The 19,490-nt window shown below is 35.4% G+C and overlaps 2 protein-coding genes across 3 annotated transcripts in view; one reads left to right on the top strand and one right to left on the bottom strand.

Moving 5' to 3' along the window:
* The window catches only part of LOC132558148 (frizzled-5-like), a 111,738-nt gene extending 100,085 nt beyond the window's left edge, over positions 1 to 11,653 (bottom strand). The window contains exon 1 of the mRNA XM_060222678.1: positions 11,605 to 11,653. The gene's annotated coding sequence lies outside the window, so the exon portion shown is untranslated. The remainder of the gene's footprint in view (positions 1 to 11,604) is intronic.
* LOC132558149 (uncharacterized) overlaps positions 1 to 19,490 on the top strand; it is a 62,278-nt gene that overhangs the window by 21,185 nt on the left and 21,603 nt on the right. The window lies entirely within an intron of this gene.

The raw sequence follows: 19,490 nt of genomic DNA, 5'->3' as shown, positions 1-19,490 counted from the left end.
AGTTAACTCCTGTCTAATGAAGTGTGGTGAGAGGTGACATGCCTCATTAGGAGATGAAGCAATGGAATGGTTGGAGGGGATAAATTTCAGAAAGGCTGGTAGGGGGAGAAAGGGGGCTGGTAGGGGGAGATAAGGGCTGGTAGGGGGGAAAGGGGCTGGTAGGGGAGAAAGGGGCTGGAAAGGGGGAAACAGGCTGGTAGGGGGAGAAAGGGGCTTGGAGTTGGGAGGGGGGGGGAAGAGGTGCAGATGAGCCCTGGGGGGGGGGGGGGGGGGGGGGGTGGATACAAGTGGATGGGGTGCATAATTGTTGATACCATGTTCACCAGCACCACACGTACAGTCACCTAACACCAGTACTGGGGTCTGGTGTTGTACTAGGTGTTTAATTTTCTTGTTTATTGTATGTTAAATCTAAAACAGCCAATGATAGCAATTTGATATCCAAGTTTTCTTTGTTAGGTTACTTTTGAAATAAATAATTTCAGCATTAATTTTTTTGTTTAACTATGAAAGAATTGAGACAAATTTGTTAACTTATTGGGTAATATTTAAACTTTATTAATTACACGAATGCTTAAATAACAAGATTTCATTTTCAGTTTGAATATTCAAATTTTATTCATTGCATTAGCGTAGGTTTTCAGTTTTGGATTGAATATTCAAATTTCTTTAACTAAGTTATGTTTTAGACATCTAACACATCACTATAACCCAGTCAAACAGGAATCCACCATAAGGTGTGATTTCCTCTTCCATAAAATTTCATTGTTGCTTTTCTTGATAAAGATTTGATTACAGATCTTTAATTGGTAATTCACTCTTACTATTTAAAGTAATTCATTAAAAAAAATCCATACATAATAGCAATGGAAACATGCATTGAAGTATCTTGTTTTGACCAGTAATCTTACATACAAGTCAGCAATGGTCACTGAATACATATTACACAGATTTGACTGTATATAATTATACATTGGGAAAGGTATATAGAACCTTCAATGTTCCACGGGTGCAAAGAATGAAAGTGATCATAACACCTGGAGTATTGAGGATGAAGAGTGAAGTTTAACATATAAATAGCTTTAGAAAAAGGTTTTTTTAAGTATAATATGATAGTCATTATAATCTCCTAGTTCCTGAATCAGGTATAACACTTGTTCTTGACCATGAGTGATACTGTTAAGGAGGTTATGATGTTGGAGCGATGTTAAGTTAAATAAATATAGTTAATTAATATCTTGTGAACCTTTCAGCAGATTTGATTCAGTTATCTAGCCAGGATTGACACAGTTAATATTAAGGTTTTTTATTGGATTGATTAACTAAAAAGATGGTCAACCATCACTTTTAGAGGGTCAAAGGTCACGTTTGTTATTTTCTGCAAATTCTTCAAACAATGATACTGCATAGGAGTGGTAACATTGAAGTCTTACAAATATTTTCTAGTTTGATGGCTCAAAGTTTTACTAAAGGTTTGAATCAAAAAGGATGTATTTTCCTGGAAGCAAAAAAAAACTGTTGTTTCCATGATAAATGTTGGTTTTAGGGTAATTTTTGTGATTTTACTCCAACTTCAAAAAATAGCTACCAGAACAGTCCTTAAAATAACAATTTCTAAACACTGTGAAAAATTAAAGAAACTCAATAATTATTCTCACAAATTATTTTTTTAAAAATTCAGATCATGTAATTGTTGTATAAAATCCTTATGTATGATCAATATTATCAAAAAAAAAAGATATGAAATCATTTTTGTTTCCGATATCTAGGTAAATAGATGTATAATTCTCCATGGCACGAGATAAGCTCTAACTGATGGGTAGAGTGCAATGTGTGGGGCGGATGTTTCACCAAGTCAGAAGTTCTTCATGATAGCATTTTTGTCAGTGTCAAAATCTTCAACTGTGACCTTGTGAAATATTTGCACTTTGACCCCACAAATGATTTTTTTGTATCAACATTAATGGAGCAGAATGGCAGTTACACATTAGGTAGTTTGTGGGCAAACATGTAAAGTATGTGCATCATTAACTTCTATATTACAGGTGTCACATATTTGTATATCTATCACAGTGTGCTGCTGCATCTATCATAAGGCTGTTTCTCCACCTTCTACGATGTACAATGTACATGTATACAGATGTTGTATCAGATATCTAACCTACATTTCATATGAGTTTTTAAGAAATGATATAGCTTTTTTCAGTCAGATATGTATTATAATACATCTTAAATTGGAAGAAATTACAAACGGGTCACTTTTATTCTTAATCCTGACTTTGATAACTTTGCACTTTCTTTATCTGTAGACTTGGGACATCACCCCCTAATTGACAGAGTTATTGCCCTTTGGTATTTTTTTGTTTTGGTCACTTTTAACCTGTTTCTGATACTTTTGTATACTGTGATTTACTTGAAAGTTTATCTGTTTATCAGAGTACACCAGTACCTGATGTTGTAACTGTAAAAGGACAGAGTTACCTCGTGGATCACATCAATATCACAGATGTATCCTGTCTTTATCAGACAAACTTACGAAGTATTTCTACAAGCAACTGGTATTGATGAGAATTTAGTTATCGCTGTTAATTATTTACATCTCAATTTAAAACTGTGTTGCACAGGTGACTTTAAATGCCATAATTTTCAGAGCTGTATTCCATCGTTTTGTCTGGGCTCCACTAATATAATTTTATTTTTTTTTTTTTAAATTTATGAGCTCGCTGTGGTCTTGAGTCTGCTAATTGTTCATAAGCATTTTCTACACACACTACAACCAGCATATTACCATATTTAACCTGCAACAAACACAGGAGGCCAGGACATATTACCTCTGACTTAAAGCTGGGGCTGGGCTAATCAAAGGACAATGAACTAATATTTCTTGATGACTCTGCTAACTAGCAATATATATAGATGGGCTTATTACCAGACATGGACTTATTGACAGGAAAATATGTTGTCTACACCATAGAAATAAGTCATTGACAGCAATATATATAGATGGGCTTATTACCAGACATGGACTTATTGACAGGAAAATATGTTGTCTACACCATAGAAATAAGTCATTGACAGCAATATATATAGATGGGCTTATTACCAGTCATGGACTTATTGACAGGAAAATATGTTGTCTACACCATAGAAATAAGTCATTGACAGCAATATATATATAGATGGGCTTATTACCAGATATTGGCTCATCCCCTGATAAGTTCAATATATGTCTCTAAGAGATTCTTGTTTATAATGTTTGTACCCTACAACTTGTCCTGTCACCACAGGTTGAGTCTCAGACACCATTTTGAACAGAAAAGAAATTGTACGCTATAATAACTATTTTTTCTCAAAGAAACAGTTCGGATTCATGTCTGGCAGGTCTATGTCACTGCAACTACTGAAAGTTTTGGATGAGTGGACTGATCATATGAATAATGGACACTCAATCGATTGTATCTATATGGATTTTCAAAAATCATTTGATACAGTGCCACACAAAAGACTTTTAGGTAAAATGGAGTCTTATGGAATTAGCGAGGAGATCGTAAAATGGACGGCAGATTTCATTTCAAACAGGAAGCAAAGAGTCTCGTTAAAGGATCAATACTCGGACTGGAGCGAGGTGTCTTCGGGAGTTCCCCAGGGATCTGTTCCTGGACCTACACTGTTCGTCATATTTATTAATGACTTGCTGGAAACAATACAATCTGAAGCATATCTTTTCGCAGACGACACTAAATTGTTCAGAAGCATAAAAGAAAATAACGATGTGAATATACTTCAAGATGATCTGGATCACCTTTCAGCCTGGAGTGAAAAATGGTAATTGAAATTTCATCCTCAAAAATGTAAATTTTTGCGCATTGGCAGGCAAAGTGGAGACAGAAAATATTATTTAAACAACGAAGAATTACAGGAAGTCTACCAAGAAAAAGATATAGGAGTAATTGTAGACAATTCTTTATCATCTGGTGAACAAATAAGTACACAGGTCAGAAAAGCAGACTCTATGTTTGCACTAATAAGGAGAACGTTTCAATTTCTCAACGAACATAACTTCCCATTATTGTACAAAACAATAGTTAGGGTTCATCTGGAACACTCTATTACTGTATGACATCCATATAAAGTCAAACATATAGATATGATCGAGGCAGTGCAACGGAGAGCAACAAAACAATTATCAGGATTTAAGGAACCGACTTATTCGGAAAGACTGAAATGCCTAAAATTACCAACATTGGCATTCAGGAGGATTCGTGGGGATATGATTGAAGTCTTCAAAATTACGAACAATTTTTGTGATAGTAACGCTGCTGGTTTCCTTAAATTGTGGATTGACAAAGTTCAAATTCAGCGAACAACGGGTCACTCCAAAAACTTTACATGCAGCACTGTAAACTTGACATCAGGAAACATTCTTTTTCTTTGCGTGTGGTCAAAATATGGAACAATCTTCCAGAGTATATTGTATCGGCACCAACAGTTAACTCTTTCAAAAATAGATTAGATGAACTCTGGGCAAATCAAGAACTGGTATATAATTATAAAGCAGAAATTCTGTAGTTCCTGGATCTGATGTCTCAAATGACAATAATTATAAACATTATCATTGTATCACTGAGACCGGTATAGAGGATCGTAACGATCCTGCACTGGTAATAAACTAAACTAAACTAAACTAAATAAGTAGTCTAACCCATGTCTCCTTGCTGTCCACTTCTCTCCTCAGATTGAGGCGAAGAGAAAATCACTTCCGTATTAAATCGGGAAGGTACCTTTAATTTTGTGAACATTCCAAATCTAGTCCACATCATGGTCTAACTCAAACTTGTAAATCTCTGTAAAAATTTCATTTTAAAAGAAATTGTACCTTAAAGTAATGTCCTACTTGTGTATGGTAAAGTGATGTGTCATTTAAAATAAAGAAAGAGATATTATAATTAGTTGTACAAAATGTGACGTATTAAACAGACTAAACAGTGTAACACAGTGATAACACTTTATTAAGTTTTATTCCTGTACAATCCCCACAACCCCACACAACTTACCACAGACTCTGACATATGTTCTGTGGTTGTGGGACGGTAAAGATTACCACACTGGGAATCGAGAACTGAAAGGAACCTATGTTGGCTCTGATCTGATCATTTTACAAAATAAATCCTACAGAAGTTATAGTGATGTATTGATAAACCTTTATTTTGTAATAGGATCATGTTATATCTCCCATTTCTGAAGATGGTAATAGCTCATAGACAAGAAAATATCAGTTGCCTTGAACATCCGAGGTGTTTCCTACTTGATTGTGTTAGATTTGTTACTTAAAAGGAGGTGTTTGATTGGTCCATACCAGGAGGTGTTTGATTGGTCCATACCAGGAGGTGTTTGGTTTGATCCATACCAGGAGGTGTTTTTTTTTGATCCCAACCATGAGGTGTTTGGTTTGATCCATACCAGGAGATATTTGGTTTGTTCCCTACGAGGAGGTGTTTGGTTTGATCCCTACCAGGAGGTGTTTGGTTAGATCCCTACTAGGAGGTGTTTGGTTTGTCCCCTACAAGGAGGTGTTTCGTTTGATCCCTACCAGGAGGTGTTTGGTTAGATCCCTACTAGGAGGTGTTTGGTTTGATCCCTACATGGAGGTGTTTGGTTTGATCCATACCTGGAGATGTTTGGTTTGTCCCTTGCAAGGAGGTGTTTGGTTTGTCCCCTACAAGGAGGTGTTTGGTTTGATCCCAACAAGGAGGTGTTTGGTTTGATCCCTACAAGGAGGTGTTTGGTTTGATCCCTACACAGAGGTGTTTGGTTTAATCCCTACACGGAGGTGTTTGGTTTGATCCATACAAGGAGGTGTTTGGTTTGATCCATATCAGGAGATGTTCAGTTTGTTCCCTACAAGGAGGTGTTTGGTTTGATCCCTACCAGGTGGTGTTTGGTTTGATCCCTACTAGGAGGTGTTTGGTTTGTCCCCTACAAGGAGGTGTTTGGTTTGATCCCTACCAGGAGGTGTTTGGTTAGATCCCTACTAGGAGGTGTTTGGTTTGATCCCTACATGGAGGTGTTTGGTTTGATCCATACCTGGAGATGTTTGGTTTGTCCCTTGCAAGGAGGTGTTTGGTTTGTCCCCTACAAGGAGGTGTTTGGTTTGATCCATACCAGTAGCTGTTTGGTTTGATCCCTTCCAGGAGGTGTTTGGTTTGATCCCTACCAGGAGGTGTTAAGTTTGATCCATACCAGTAGGTGCTTGGTTTGATCCCTACCAGGAGGTGTTTGGTTTGATCCATACCAGGAGGTGTTTGGTTTGATCCCTACAAGGAAGTGTTTAGTTAGATCCCAACTAGGAGGTGTTTGGTTTGATCCATACCAGGAGGTGTTTGGTTTGTCCCTACAAGAAGGTGTTTAGTTATATCCCTACAAGGATGTGTTTGGTTTAATCCCTTCTTGAAGTCATTTGTGTTTTTGAGATAGGCGAGATCTTGGACTGTCCTGTACAGTAGTTGTTGTACCCTATTTTGGGTAGCACAGTGTAAACAAACTCGCCATTCACCTAGGAATCCAGGGTTAGAGTCTCAAAAACATATTGAAGAGCTATGAGGTTGCTGGTCTGACCATGTCAGTTATTTTTACAGGTAACTCCAGTTTTATGATTATTGTATAAAACAGATTGATATTTAGCTTGAGGGAGACACCGTACCCTAACTGCTATAGATAAGTATTGTATTAGGCTTCTACATGTTGTTCAGTGATGTAGCCCTGTCTGTTCACGGTATGATCCACCCACGAGCAAACTTAGAGTTAAACACTAAGAAATGGAATAAGTCTGAAACATAAATCTTTACTAATTAAATGTTGTACTGCCTTCATCATTGTTGTGATCACTTCACTCCTATATATAATGGTAATGATAGTCAGATTTTTGGGGTGGATTTTCATAAATATTGTAGATATTGAAAATTTCAGAAAAGTGTAATAATGGACAAAATACAATATTGACACAATTTTTATGATTTTTTATCTGAAATGTCTCCCTCCGAAATGGAAGATTGCTAACTAAGTGTAACAGAAGTCATTATTCAACGCATCTGCTCAGATTCAAACTAAGGACCACTAGATTACTATAGGGAAGTTCTCCCTATTTGAGTGGAGAATTGTGACTAGTATTCATAAGGTTACAGGCATACTCAGTTACCATTAGTCAGTACAATATCAGTGTGATATTTGTACCGTTATCAAGGTTCTAGTTGACTTTCCCAGTCCATATGATATTAAGGTGTTGTTCAGATGATAATGTCGGTGACCATGTGATTGGATGAACGTTCACAAGTATGCATGACCCCATACGAATGTATGTCGTACGCCAGCCCATTATTTTACGGGGACAATAACTTTGGCTTCTTATGAAATGTGATAATAATTTTGAAAGTCTGTTTTGCAAGCCAACTCTGTATTGTGTTGGGGGCTGTTTTGGTCTGGGTGGGTCCCTTGCCACTAATTAGACGTGACCATTAATATCATAGTTCCAGTCAGTCATATAAACAGTGAGCCATCACGCCTAATTAGTCACATATGTACCTTTCCCACAGATATCTGGAATGTCAGGTCTGGCCATGTCAATGGTAGGTAGCCCTGACAAGAATGGCCTAGTGTCTGGTGAACAGATATATATAAACTTATAAACTTTGATGTATACATACACAATCATCAACATTTCATATTCAAGTAGTTATGGAAATTTCAGGGAACTCTGTGACACAAGGCTAGCTCTACACCTCAAAACACTGCTTCCATGTAGCTAACCTCTAAATTCTTGTTATCACTGTTTCATCCAGGCAGTTTATTTCCATGTCAGTCATTGCCTTTGATGAAATTCATTTCAGTTCCAAACCCAAGTGGAACACCCTTCATTTTCTCGGCATAACTGGATCTTATGATCACTACAGTAGGTAGCACTTGTTTAAAGCTTACAGGCATAAGGTTGGTATCCTAATCTACAGTCACAATGTATTATATCTGTCCTGTGGCACTTCATCCCCTCCTCTCCTCACCTGTTATACATTTGGTTTGATTATGTAACAGAGGTCATTATTAATTTCAATGCCTCCGCTAAGAATCAAACCAAGGCTTACTAGTCTGATGCTCAACCAATTGAGCTAAAGAGAAGTTCCCCCTAGTCAAGCAGTATATTACAGCTTATATTTACCAGGGTTACGTTCTCTCTAGCCGAGCACTATATTACTGCTTATATTTACCAGGGTTACGTTCTCTCTAGCCGAGCAGTATATAACGACTTATATTTACCAGGGTTACGTTCTCTCTAGCCGAGCACTATATTACTGCTTATATTTACCAGGGTTACGTTCTCTCTAGCCGAGCGGTATATTACGACTTATATTTACCAGGGTTACGTTCTCTCTAGCCGAGCACTATATTACTGCTTATATTTACCAGGGTTACGTTCTCTCTAGCCGAGCGGTATATTACGGCTGGTATTTTACTAGGGTTAGGTTCTTTCTAGCCGAGCGGTATATTACGGCTAATATTTACCAGGGTTACGTTCTTTCTAGCCGAGCGGTATATTACGGCTTATATGTACCAGGGTTATGTTCTCTCTAGCCGAGCGGTATATTACGGCTGGTATTTTACTAGGGTTACAGTTATTATCAGCTTTTATCACATTTCCATAACCTGCTCTATTTCCCTCCCTGTCATCCTCAGTTTAACCTTCCTCAATATACACATTACCTCTGACTTAGAGTAGAGAGATGGGCCTATTACATGATAGCCAAGCAATTTGCATTTCTCTTACTCTAGTATTTACGGATGGGCTTATTACCAGACATGGGGTTCTTGAGAGATAAATACGGTAATATACTGCTAACCCCCTCCCCCCTTTCCCTTCTCATGAAACCATCAAAGATTATAGTGTTCAAAATATAGTTATTACAATAATGTACAGGCATGTTAGTTTGAACCTCTGGACACTGGTCAAGTTAAGCCAATAAAGGGTAATCATTATATTGATTAATGCTCCAAAGACATATGATCCGTGAAGTTAATTTCCCTAATAGGTAAACAAGCCTCCATCATGTAAAGGGACCTAGGAGAAAGGTCATGTTTCTATGGCAGAATGTGGCCTCGTAAACTTTACGTACTGTAATCACACATGCATAGGTTATGTAAATTGTGTACAGACTGGTGGAACAACTACACACTTGTTCACAACAAACAACCTGTAGGACTGCACCTGACTTATAGTTAGTAACATCATTTGTTCGTCATACATTTCATAAAAAAAAAAAAAATGATTTGTAAGCTTTTTGAAAATTTTTGATATTACAGAATACAAATTCTACCTTGTTAGCAGTAAAGATGCAATGACCTATTTCTGGAAATAGTTTTAATTAATTACAAAGTCAGATAAAATACCTGTCATTAGTGAATCTGAGCTGGAAATTTCTGTCCTTTATCAGTTTGTTAAGGTATTTTTTTTCTTTGCAGGATCTCATTGATTCTCTTCACTTGGCATGAAAATTTATGTTTACTAGCCACTAAAGTCTTAACCATACAAAGTCCTTGTCTCCACTGGTTTACCTAGCTGACGAAAATCTGATAAAGTCTTTATCTCCACTGGTTTACCTAGCTGACGAAAAGCTGATAAAGTCTTTATCTCCACTGGTTCACCTTGCTGACTAGAAGCTGATAAAGTCTTTATCTCCACTGGTTTACCTGGCTGACTAGAAGTTGATAAAGTCTTTATCTCCAATGGTATTCCTTGCTGGCTAGTAGCTGATAAAGCCTTTATCTCCACTGGTTTACCTTGCTGACTAGTAGCTGATAAAGTCTTTATCTCCAATGTTTTATCTTGAAGATCAGTGACTGAGAATGCTTTTGTCTACATTGCTAGCCAAAGTAACTGATAAAGTCTTTACCTCAACCATTTACCTTGCTAACCAGGAACTGTTAAAGTCTTTTATTTTCCACATTTTCCTTGCTGACCTATAATATCTGACCAAGTATTTTTCCTCACTGTTTACCATAGTAACCAGTTAATAATGAAGACTTATTCCCACTTTTTACCTCGTTAACCAGAAACTAATGAAGTCTTTATTCCAATGTTTATCTTGATGACCAGTAACTGATAAAAACTTTATCTAAATGATTAAGACTTTATCATCACTGTTTACCTTGCCGACCAGTAATTGATAAAATCTTTCTCTTGGCTGTTTACCATAGTAACTGATTAAGTGTCCATTCATCAGTGTGCTCACCTTCAACTCATAAAGTCTATATGCCTAATGTTTATCTTGCTTGCCAGTACCAAATAAATTCTTCATTCCTATGCAATAGCTGATGAAGTTTGCATCCATTTTTCATATCTTACTCCATGCTGGTCAGTTCTTGATAAAGACTTTATCTGAAAGCTGTGTTAGTCAGTTCTTGATTAAAACTGTATCCCAAAGCTGTGTTGGTCAGTTGTTTTGAGAGATTTTATCCAAAAGCTGTGTTGGTAAATTCTTGATAAAGACTTTATCTGAAAGCTGTGTTGGTCAGTTCTTGATTAAAACTGTATCCCAAAGCTGTGTTAGTCAGTTCTTGATAAAGACTTTATTTGAAAGCTGTGTTGGTCAGTTCTTGATTAAAACTGTATCCCAAAGCTGTGTTGGTCAGTTGTTTTGAGAGATTTTATCCAAAAGCTGTGTTGGTCAGTTCTTGATTAAAACTGTATCCCAAAGCTGTGTTAGTCAGTTCTTGATAAAGATTTTATCTGAAAGCTGTGTTGGTCAGTTCTTGATTAAAACTGTATCCCAAAGCTGTGTTGGTCAGTTGTTTTGAGAGATTTTATCCAAAAGCTGTGTTGGTCAGTTCTTGATTAAAACTGTATCCCAAAGCTGTGTTAGTCAGTTCTTGATAAAGATTTTATCTGAAAGCTGTGTTGGTCAGTTCTTGATTAAAACTGTATCCCAAAGCTGTGTTAATAAATTCTTGATAAAGACTTTATCTGAAAGCTGTGTTGGGCAGGTCTTGATTAAAACTGTATCCCAAAGCTGTGTTAGTAAATTCTTGATAAAGACTTTATCTGAAAGCTGTGTTGGGCAGTTCTTGATTCAAACTGTATCCCAAAGCTGTGTTAGTAAATTCTTGATAAAGATTTTATCTGAAAGCTGTGTTGGGCAGGTCTTTTTAGAGATTTTATCTGAAAGCTGTGTTGGTCAGTTCTTTTTAGAGATTTTATCCAAAAGCTGTGTTGGTAAATTCTTGATAAAAACTGGATCTGAAAACTGTCTTAGTCAGTTCTTGACAAAGACTTTATCTGAAAGCTGTATTGGTCAGTTCTTGATAAAGACTTTATCTCATAGCTGTGTTAGTCAGTTTGTGTTAAAGACTTTATCAGCTAACCTGTCTTGTCAGTTTTGATAAAGATAAAGACATATACTATGCCTTGCCCGTCAGTAAAGCAGACTTTACTAAGCAACTGTTATTAAAACTGTGTCAGTATAAGATTTGAAAATGACAAGAACTTCTTCATATCTTAGTATCATTATTGTTGTTATTTTCTTTTTAAGATCCAAATAATACATATTGTAAAGTTGTCCTTACCTGAGTTCTCAGTGATCTTCATTGATGCCTCCTAATATTCCTGTGTACAGTGATGAGAGGCTGCAGTAATGGCCAATGTCCATGTGTTTACCTGGCAATACAGCATGATGGACTAATTTGATACAATCCAGTTCATTGGGAGTCTTACAGAGGCTCATAAGGGGATCTCCATTATAAATAATTCTGTATCTTAATTAATGTTGATTATGTTAATAATGAAATTGTATACGGAGTGTTGACTTTAAAAGCTTGTAGTGTGGTCAGTTATATGTTATAGATCTACCTATACATTAGGATACAGTCGTATCTCAAGGAATTAAGTTTGTAAACATTTAATATCTAAAAGACACTAGTTTCATCAAGGGATTGAAAACATATATTGATTTCTCATTTGCTCATTCTTTAATTAATTGAGCATAATAGATGCGAGATATTTATAACGAACAAACTTGTTTTAAAGAGTGTTTTGATTTGATATTCAAGTTTTGGCCTGAAAAGACGTAAAAATTGATATATAGTCGAAACTTGTTATCTAGAAATTCAAGGGACCATAGAAGATCTGAATTTTTACTCAAACAAAGTGACCAAATGAGATTGATGATATCAGTTTTCTAATGTTAATTAAAGTTGACCAAAGTATGTGCTTTGATTGCACGGATCTCCGTGGTTCAAACAGCAAAGGTTAATCGGTTTTTTGAAATGGCAGTAAGTGAACAGAAACAAATGGATTTCTATTTTCTCATTCTTTTATCTAGTCTTCCCCCCACTTTACTGACAAAGCGTATAGTGATCATATATTTGACAGAATGTCAAGAAAACGAAACTAGAATTTGCTTTCAATACACTACTAGAAATGATGTATGAAGCTACAGATCATATTAACATGACTTTACTATGAATTAATAAACATATGAAAAAACAGAACTGGAAAGCTTTGCCTGCTTTAGAAAACATTATACAAGGACCAGACTTAACAATCACACAAAGATACACACTTTCTCAATTGATAATACTTTCAGCACCAAATTGTCCAAACACTAAATCTACCCTGTCACAGTCCTTCAGAAAACAAACACAAAAATTACTGTGGGGATCAGATTTCATCAAAAATTTTGTACTGGCTTGACGGTTTCGTTTTCATCGTTCCTAAAGATGCATGCAACCAAGCTCATTGTTTTCGTGTCTTGTGTAAATGCACTAATTATTAAATGAACAGGTAATTCACTGCTACAGGATGATGACACTGATTAAAAAGTCAACATTTAATTGGAATATTAAACTGGTAATTAATGGTCGGAGACTGAGTTATGTGTGTACGATAGACCGGGACGATGTAATTACACACAGGTGACATTCAACTCTGTATGTAATGACCAATTTTTTCAGAAGCACTTGGAAATTATTTCGACTTAAATGGAATTTCGACTCAAGTCATTTCGAGACAAATTTCATCTGTATTATGAAAATGGGAGAAGGGACAACTTTTTCCTTATCTACTTCATCATTAAAGGCTGTCTGATTTTAGCGCTGAAGGTCAAATGTCAAGGTCACAGTTATCTATGAATAGAAAATTGGTTCAACAGAATGAATTTATATCTACATGTTTTGGATTATTTTTTTTGAACTTAGAAGTTCAAGTGTCATGGCCACTGTTATTAATCGTGAAAGAGAAAATTGATTTGCTTCCCTTTGCCTGAAGGTCAAAGTTCAATGTCTGTGTTAACATGAATTGGTTCCTGGTGAAACAGGTGTCTGTTAGGTCTAATGGTGTCAGACTTTTCTAGTGTCTCCTTGATAATTGATTCAAAGTTGTGGATAACATTGAATTTTTTCAGGTAGACATGATGTCATATTTCATATTGTTTTTTTACGTTACCTGTGGCAAAGTCCTGTGGTAGCCTAGTGCGATAACATCTGGACTTTTAACATTTTCAGATTCTATTCTAAACCTCTGAACCAATTTCAATGAAATTTCACAGAAACCTTTTCTAGCCTAAGATGAACCAACAGGGGCCTTAGAGGCAGGGCCAAAAGGGTCAATTGACTCAAATTTCAAAAATCTTCTTCTCAACACCTAGATATGGTAGAACCAAATGCTTTTTATGAATGGAAGTGTCTTAAGGTGTGTCATGAAAATTGTGAATTCCATGGCCCAAAGATGTCACATTTACCCGCAGGGAGGGGGTAAATTTTACTATAGTGTATACAGTGCAAACAGATTTTTAAGCATAATTTGTTTATATTCCATTGGAAATATTTCAAATTTAGTAAGAACTATGAGTGAAGACTGATGGCTAGATGGTATGCACATATTGATCTTGACTGACACCCAGGGTCTAATGGGCTGGTCTAAAAGGTGTCAGATTGACTTCAAAAATCTTCTTCTCAACACCCAGATATTGTAGAATCAACGCTATTCATGGATGGAAGCATCTGTGCTTTACCAAAATGTGTCTTGCATTTCTCGCTGGGAAGGAGGTTAACTTTACTATAATTTATATAGAAAAATTGCATTTTTGAGCAAAAAAAATTATTTCCCTCTGGAAATAACTGTATGAATTATCAGTATAGGATGACAGAGTTGATGGTATGCATGTATTGACACTGGCTTACTATCATCAATGTCACAATTTCTTTTTTCATGATATTTGAAAGCCAAGTGAAGATGAATGACCTTGAAGGTCTGACAAGGTCGTGGTATGTAACAAATTTGATAACAGATTCTATGATGTGTAAGTTTTGGATGCACATTAATAATCTGATTATAGATTAAGTCTTGATATTACAGGAGTAAAACTATCTCTTCACAAGCCAAAAAATGAAAGCATGTTCAGAGAAAGATCCTTTATTGCACTATTTCAAATGTAATATAACTACTTACAATCTCACAAAAGGAAGATTCTGGCTGTTGTCACCTTTTTTATTTAAAAGTATACAAGTTAGAGCCAATGCTTCTGCTTGGTCAAAGACAGGTCCAAAGGTCCTACGCCTTTCGTCTGGATACTCACTGGTATACAAGGTATAGAAGAGATGGGGTTAGATTAAGTTGAGATGAATCAATCCAACAGACTAGAGCGGGGTCGTCAATGTATTTATTAGGTAGTTGGTCTACCAGTTTCACCCATATAAGTCGGGCTTCATCAGGACAGCAATACTGTTAAAAATCATCCCTGACTTACATTTAAGGAGGGCAGATTTACATTGTAAATTGTGACGTACGCATATAAAAACGATAACTCTGTTATTAGTGATGTACACATATAAGAACGATAACTCTGTTATTAGTGACGTACACATATAAGAACGATAACTCTGTTATTAGTGACATACACATATAAGAATGATAACTCTGTTATTAGTGACTTACACATATAAGAATGATAACTCTGTTATTAGTGACGTACACATATAAGAACGATAACTCTGTTATTAGTGACGTACACATATAAGAACGATAACTCTGTTATTGGTGACGTACACATATAAGAACGATAACTCTGTTATTGGTGACGTACACATATAAGAACGATAACTCTGTTATTGGTGACGTACACATATAAGAACGATAACTCTGTTATTGGTGACGTACACATATAAAAACGATAACTCTGTTATTAGTGACGTACACATATAAGAACGATAATATTTTCATTTAAACAACTTATTCTTCTTAATAACTGAAACACCATAAGTAATGACTTTTAGCCATGAACTTGAATAAATGGCTTCCAAGTTTGGTAGGTCAGATGAATGACCTTCACACACTTCCAAGTTAACAAGAGTCAGATTTTAAAATATTTAAACAACTTCTATTCAGAAACCAGAAAGCCCAGGTTATTGATGTATAGGCGTGTACCATACTGAAATGAAGGGGTAACAGTTTAATCACTGAGACAGTTTAGTCTTGTGGTGACCTATTGCTATAGCGTCTTGATCATCATTGTCTGTCGTGTGTCATAAACAATTAACATTTTCAACTTCTTCTGGAAAACCACCAAACCAATTTCAGTGAAATTTCGCATAACCTTTCATGGCCATATTTATGCTGAACCAAAATTGTAAATTATATGTGCATGGTCCCCAACCCCCAGGGTCTCAAATTTAAAATGTCCTCTTCTCAACAGCCACATATGGTAGAATCAAATGCTCTTCATGGATGGAAGGGTCTTAAGGTGTTTCTTTGCAACAATTGTGAATTTCATGACCCCTAGGTGTCACTTTCCCTCCCAAGAAGGTAGATACAGTTAATTTGAATAAGGTTCAAGTTTTCATACTTTTCAGACAAGATTATTCCACATAAATTTTATATTTAAATGACTTTCTCTCAATATCCAAAGGCCCAGGGTGCTGATATTGGGCTTGTAGCACAATGGGATAAAGGGCTAACAAATTTGTTAATATAAATGACCTTGACCTGCTTTCAAGTTCACAGGGGTTGAATATGTTGAAATGTTTAAATGATTTTTTCTCAATAACCAAAAGGTCCAAGGTGTTGATGTTAGGCCTGTGGCATACTAGGATGTAGGGCTACTAAGTTTGCTAAATTTATTGACCTTAACCTGCTTTCAAGGTCACAGGGGTCAAATATGTTAAAATCTTCAAATGAATCTTTTCCGATAACCCAAAGATCCATGATGCTGATATTGGGCCTGTAGCATGTTTAATGAAGGGTTACTGAGTTAGTTCATCTTCACCTACTGTCAAGGTCAAATGTGTTAAACCGTGTAAACAACTTCTTCTCAATAACCAGAAGGCTAAGGGTCTTGAGATTGGGCCTGTAGCCTGTAACAGTAATATGTTCAGGGTGTTGGCATTTGTGTAGTGCATGTATAAAGAATATGATTTAAACTTTTAGAAAATACCTGTATGAACCAGCTTTGTAAGCTTTAGTGTAGGTAAGCAATTTATTTTAGGCCTATTTTGCCTGTTTCATTGATAGGTATTTATAGTCTAACGATCCTTAAGACCCCAGGGCCTCTTCTTCAAACATGTGGTGAAATAGCTTGAGCATTCTTAATGGCTAAACTATTTTGATACTTGTAGGATTGCTTGTTGTGTATGGTACGTTCTTCAGTATTAATTAATAAAAAATATTAATAAGAGTTATTCAAAAACTCCTTATACAAGAAAATCTCCTACGCTCAAAATTTCTAGAATTCAATGATTAACAATATTTAGCTAGAAATAGAATAGATTCATATGATCATTTATCATCTGGTATATCCATGAGTGTTATGTGTGGTCAGAAAATCTAATTCAGGTTGTCTCGTTGCTGTTATCTCAGCAGAAACTGTAATTTCTGTGCAATAAAAGGGTTTTAATTAATATATTTAATTAAACATTTCATCAAATCATGGCAGGTAATTAAATCTTAAGGATGTAATGAATAAAACACTGGACTTTTAAAAAAAATAGATAACTTTTTATCAAAATGATTGTAACACCTCATTACATTACAGAATATAGATTGATAGTCTGTGTTGGGATAATTTTAGAGTAACCTCCCTTGTATATTCTATATCACCAGCAGACTAACCAAAAAGTGGCTTTAAAATATCCATTAGTTGTTGATTTTTTAAGTTATGATTTTTAACTGATGTTTTTAGTTGATTGTATGTAGCGGTTGAGGTGTGTATGTTAAAGATTGTTTACATCTATAACAAAAGCCGTAACAGATTTCTCTCTACAACATAACGTGTGTTGTGACATATCCTCCGATATCTTCACCTTGTAACCCAAGTTCTAGCTTTGTATAATAGGGCTGAAAACTTGCAAATTTCCTGATATTGGGCTGTCAGTGGTAGTCTTTGTCTCAGCATTTCCACTCCAATAATTTCGCAGAGGAAATGACATTCGATCAAATGTTTTCAGCCCATAATATGAAGAAGTCATGCAACTTGTTTGTTGACCTTTCACCCGTAACGCAGTGAAAGAAAGCGGTATACTAGAACACTTTTGTTGCGAATGTGTAAATGTTGAAATATTTGTCAAAATTTAGCACCCGATTCTTGAATTTGCCTTAGCTAGCAGTTAAAATTTTAGAAAACAAACAATTCCACAGTTAAGTATTGGGAAACTAAATACTTTAAATACACCAAGTATTCCCATACTCTTACAGAGAAAGGCATTATTGCTGATAAAATGGTGCAACATAAATTTTGATGACTTTTTCAGGAATGTTTTGTTAGCCTGTTTATGTTTTTCTTGTTTTGAAAATGATCACCCTTTGTTTAAGTTAAATTGTTGGGGAAGTTAATGTACTTTTGATAATCATATATTCAATTACATAAAATTTACTCAATTGTTTTGTCAAATCAAAAGAGTAAAAAATCTAATTTTTATTTGGTATCTGATGGTATGAAGCTTTATCAAAATAATGTAACCAAGCTGATGCCCGGTAGGTTTAGGGATATCTACCAATATTATTTCTTTGTCTGTAATAAACACACACCAACACTTTCAAACTGAGAATGTTTGTTAATGAAATTTCCTGGACTTTATGATATGATAAATACAGTAAAATCAATTGATTTCATGGGAATTTGTTTTTTGATTAATTTGTGGGTTCTGTATGTCCACAAATTGTTTAACAAAAAAAAGTAGACATGGATTACAATACTAATAGATTTTGTGAGCAAAATTGAACCACAGAATCAGCTAATAAATTCATATATATATTTGAAACACCACGAAATTTGAGCACCACGAAATATGTAATTTTTAAGTATGTACCTAAGGATAGGAATATTTTGTTCTTAAATTTTTATGATTGAGAAAAAGCAGTGGTTTTTCCCCCTAAGAGCAAACCTTATATTAACACATGTATATGTAATAGAGATGTCCGCCCGCAGTGATATACTGTAAATTCTATCCAGGTCATAATTGATTCCGAGCCTGATAACCACAAGTTGTTGAAACCTCTATACTGTTGGGTCAGGAATTTTCGGAATGAGATGTTCTTACATTTGTACGACATTTTATCAATATTTAAAATGTTAATGAAATGATATTTCCATTATAGATCACTGCGATGTTATGTTTTTATCTTTTTATTACTTTGCCTGTCATGAAATGGAAAAAAATGTAACATCATTTGTTTTAATTAACATAAAAGTAAAAAAAACTTTGATGATTTGATTTAATTTTCAACCTTTCATATTTACTGGAAGACCTCGGTATTGTTCTATGTAAATGTAGATCAATACAGAATGTTGTTAATGTATTATGGGATGTAGCTCCCCTACTCGTACATCCTTGTTTCTGTCTGCGCCCAGAATTCTCTCAGTACATTGACTTTGTTACAGGTGATGTAGATCGTGACTAGGCTGTACACAGACTAATTTTTTCGCAATTTGCGTCTTCTTAAATTCAAATGAAGCATTTTGATAAGCCAATTTAGTTTGTAGACAGCTGAGAGGTCAACTTCAGTGTTTGTGGTTGAGGGGAATTGAGTTTGACATATGTGTGGATTTTGTTTAGATTTCTTCTCCCAACAACAAAGATTAGTCATACAGTGTTGAACATGCTTGTTGAGACTTTCTGTGAGGGAATTTGGAGAGAGCTTTAGTTGTGTATGATGTATAAGATAGAAGGAACGCCATCAAATTATAGAATTTTTAGTGGAGGGTATCATCATGCTAATTAAGCCAGTAATAAGTGTTTAAGCCCATGGCCGTCTTTGATTTTGATAGAGTTGTCTCAGAAAGTATATTTATAATGTGGCCATCTTGGATTCGGACACTTGAAGATAATTATATATTTTTGATGATGATATTCCTGGTGATTCTAATGATATTTCTCAACTTTGATATCTGTATTGAGAAGGATTTAAATTACAAGAGTGTGACAATTGCATTTGTTTTGTTTTTTTTTTTTTTTTCTTCTTC

Source organism: Ylistrum balloti, unplaced genomic scaffold (genome assembly GCF_031769215.1).
Source record: "Ylistrum balloti isolate Yb309-2 unplaced genomic scaffold, AGI_CSIRO_Ybal_v1 Utg370760, whole genome shotgun sequence".
Lineage (NCBI taxonomy): Eukaryota > Metazoa > Mollusca > Bivalvia > Pectinida > Pectinidae > Ylistrum > Ylistrum balloti.
This window is presented reverse-complemented; position numbering and strand designations above follow the sequence as displayed.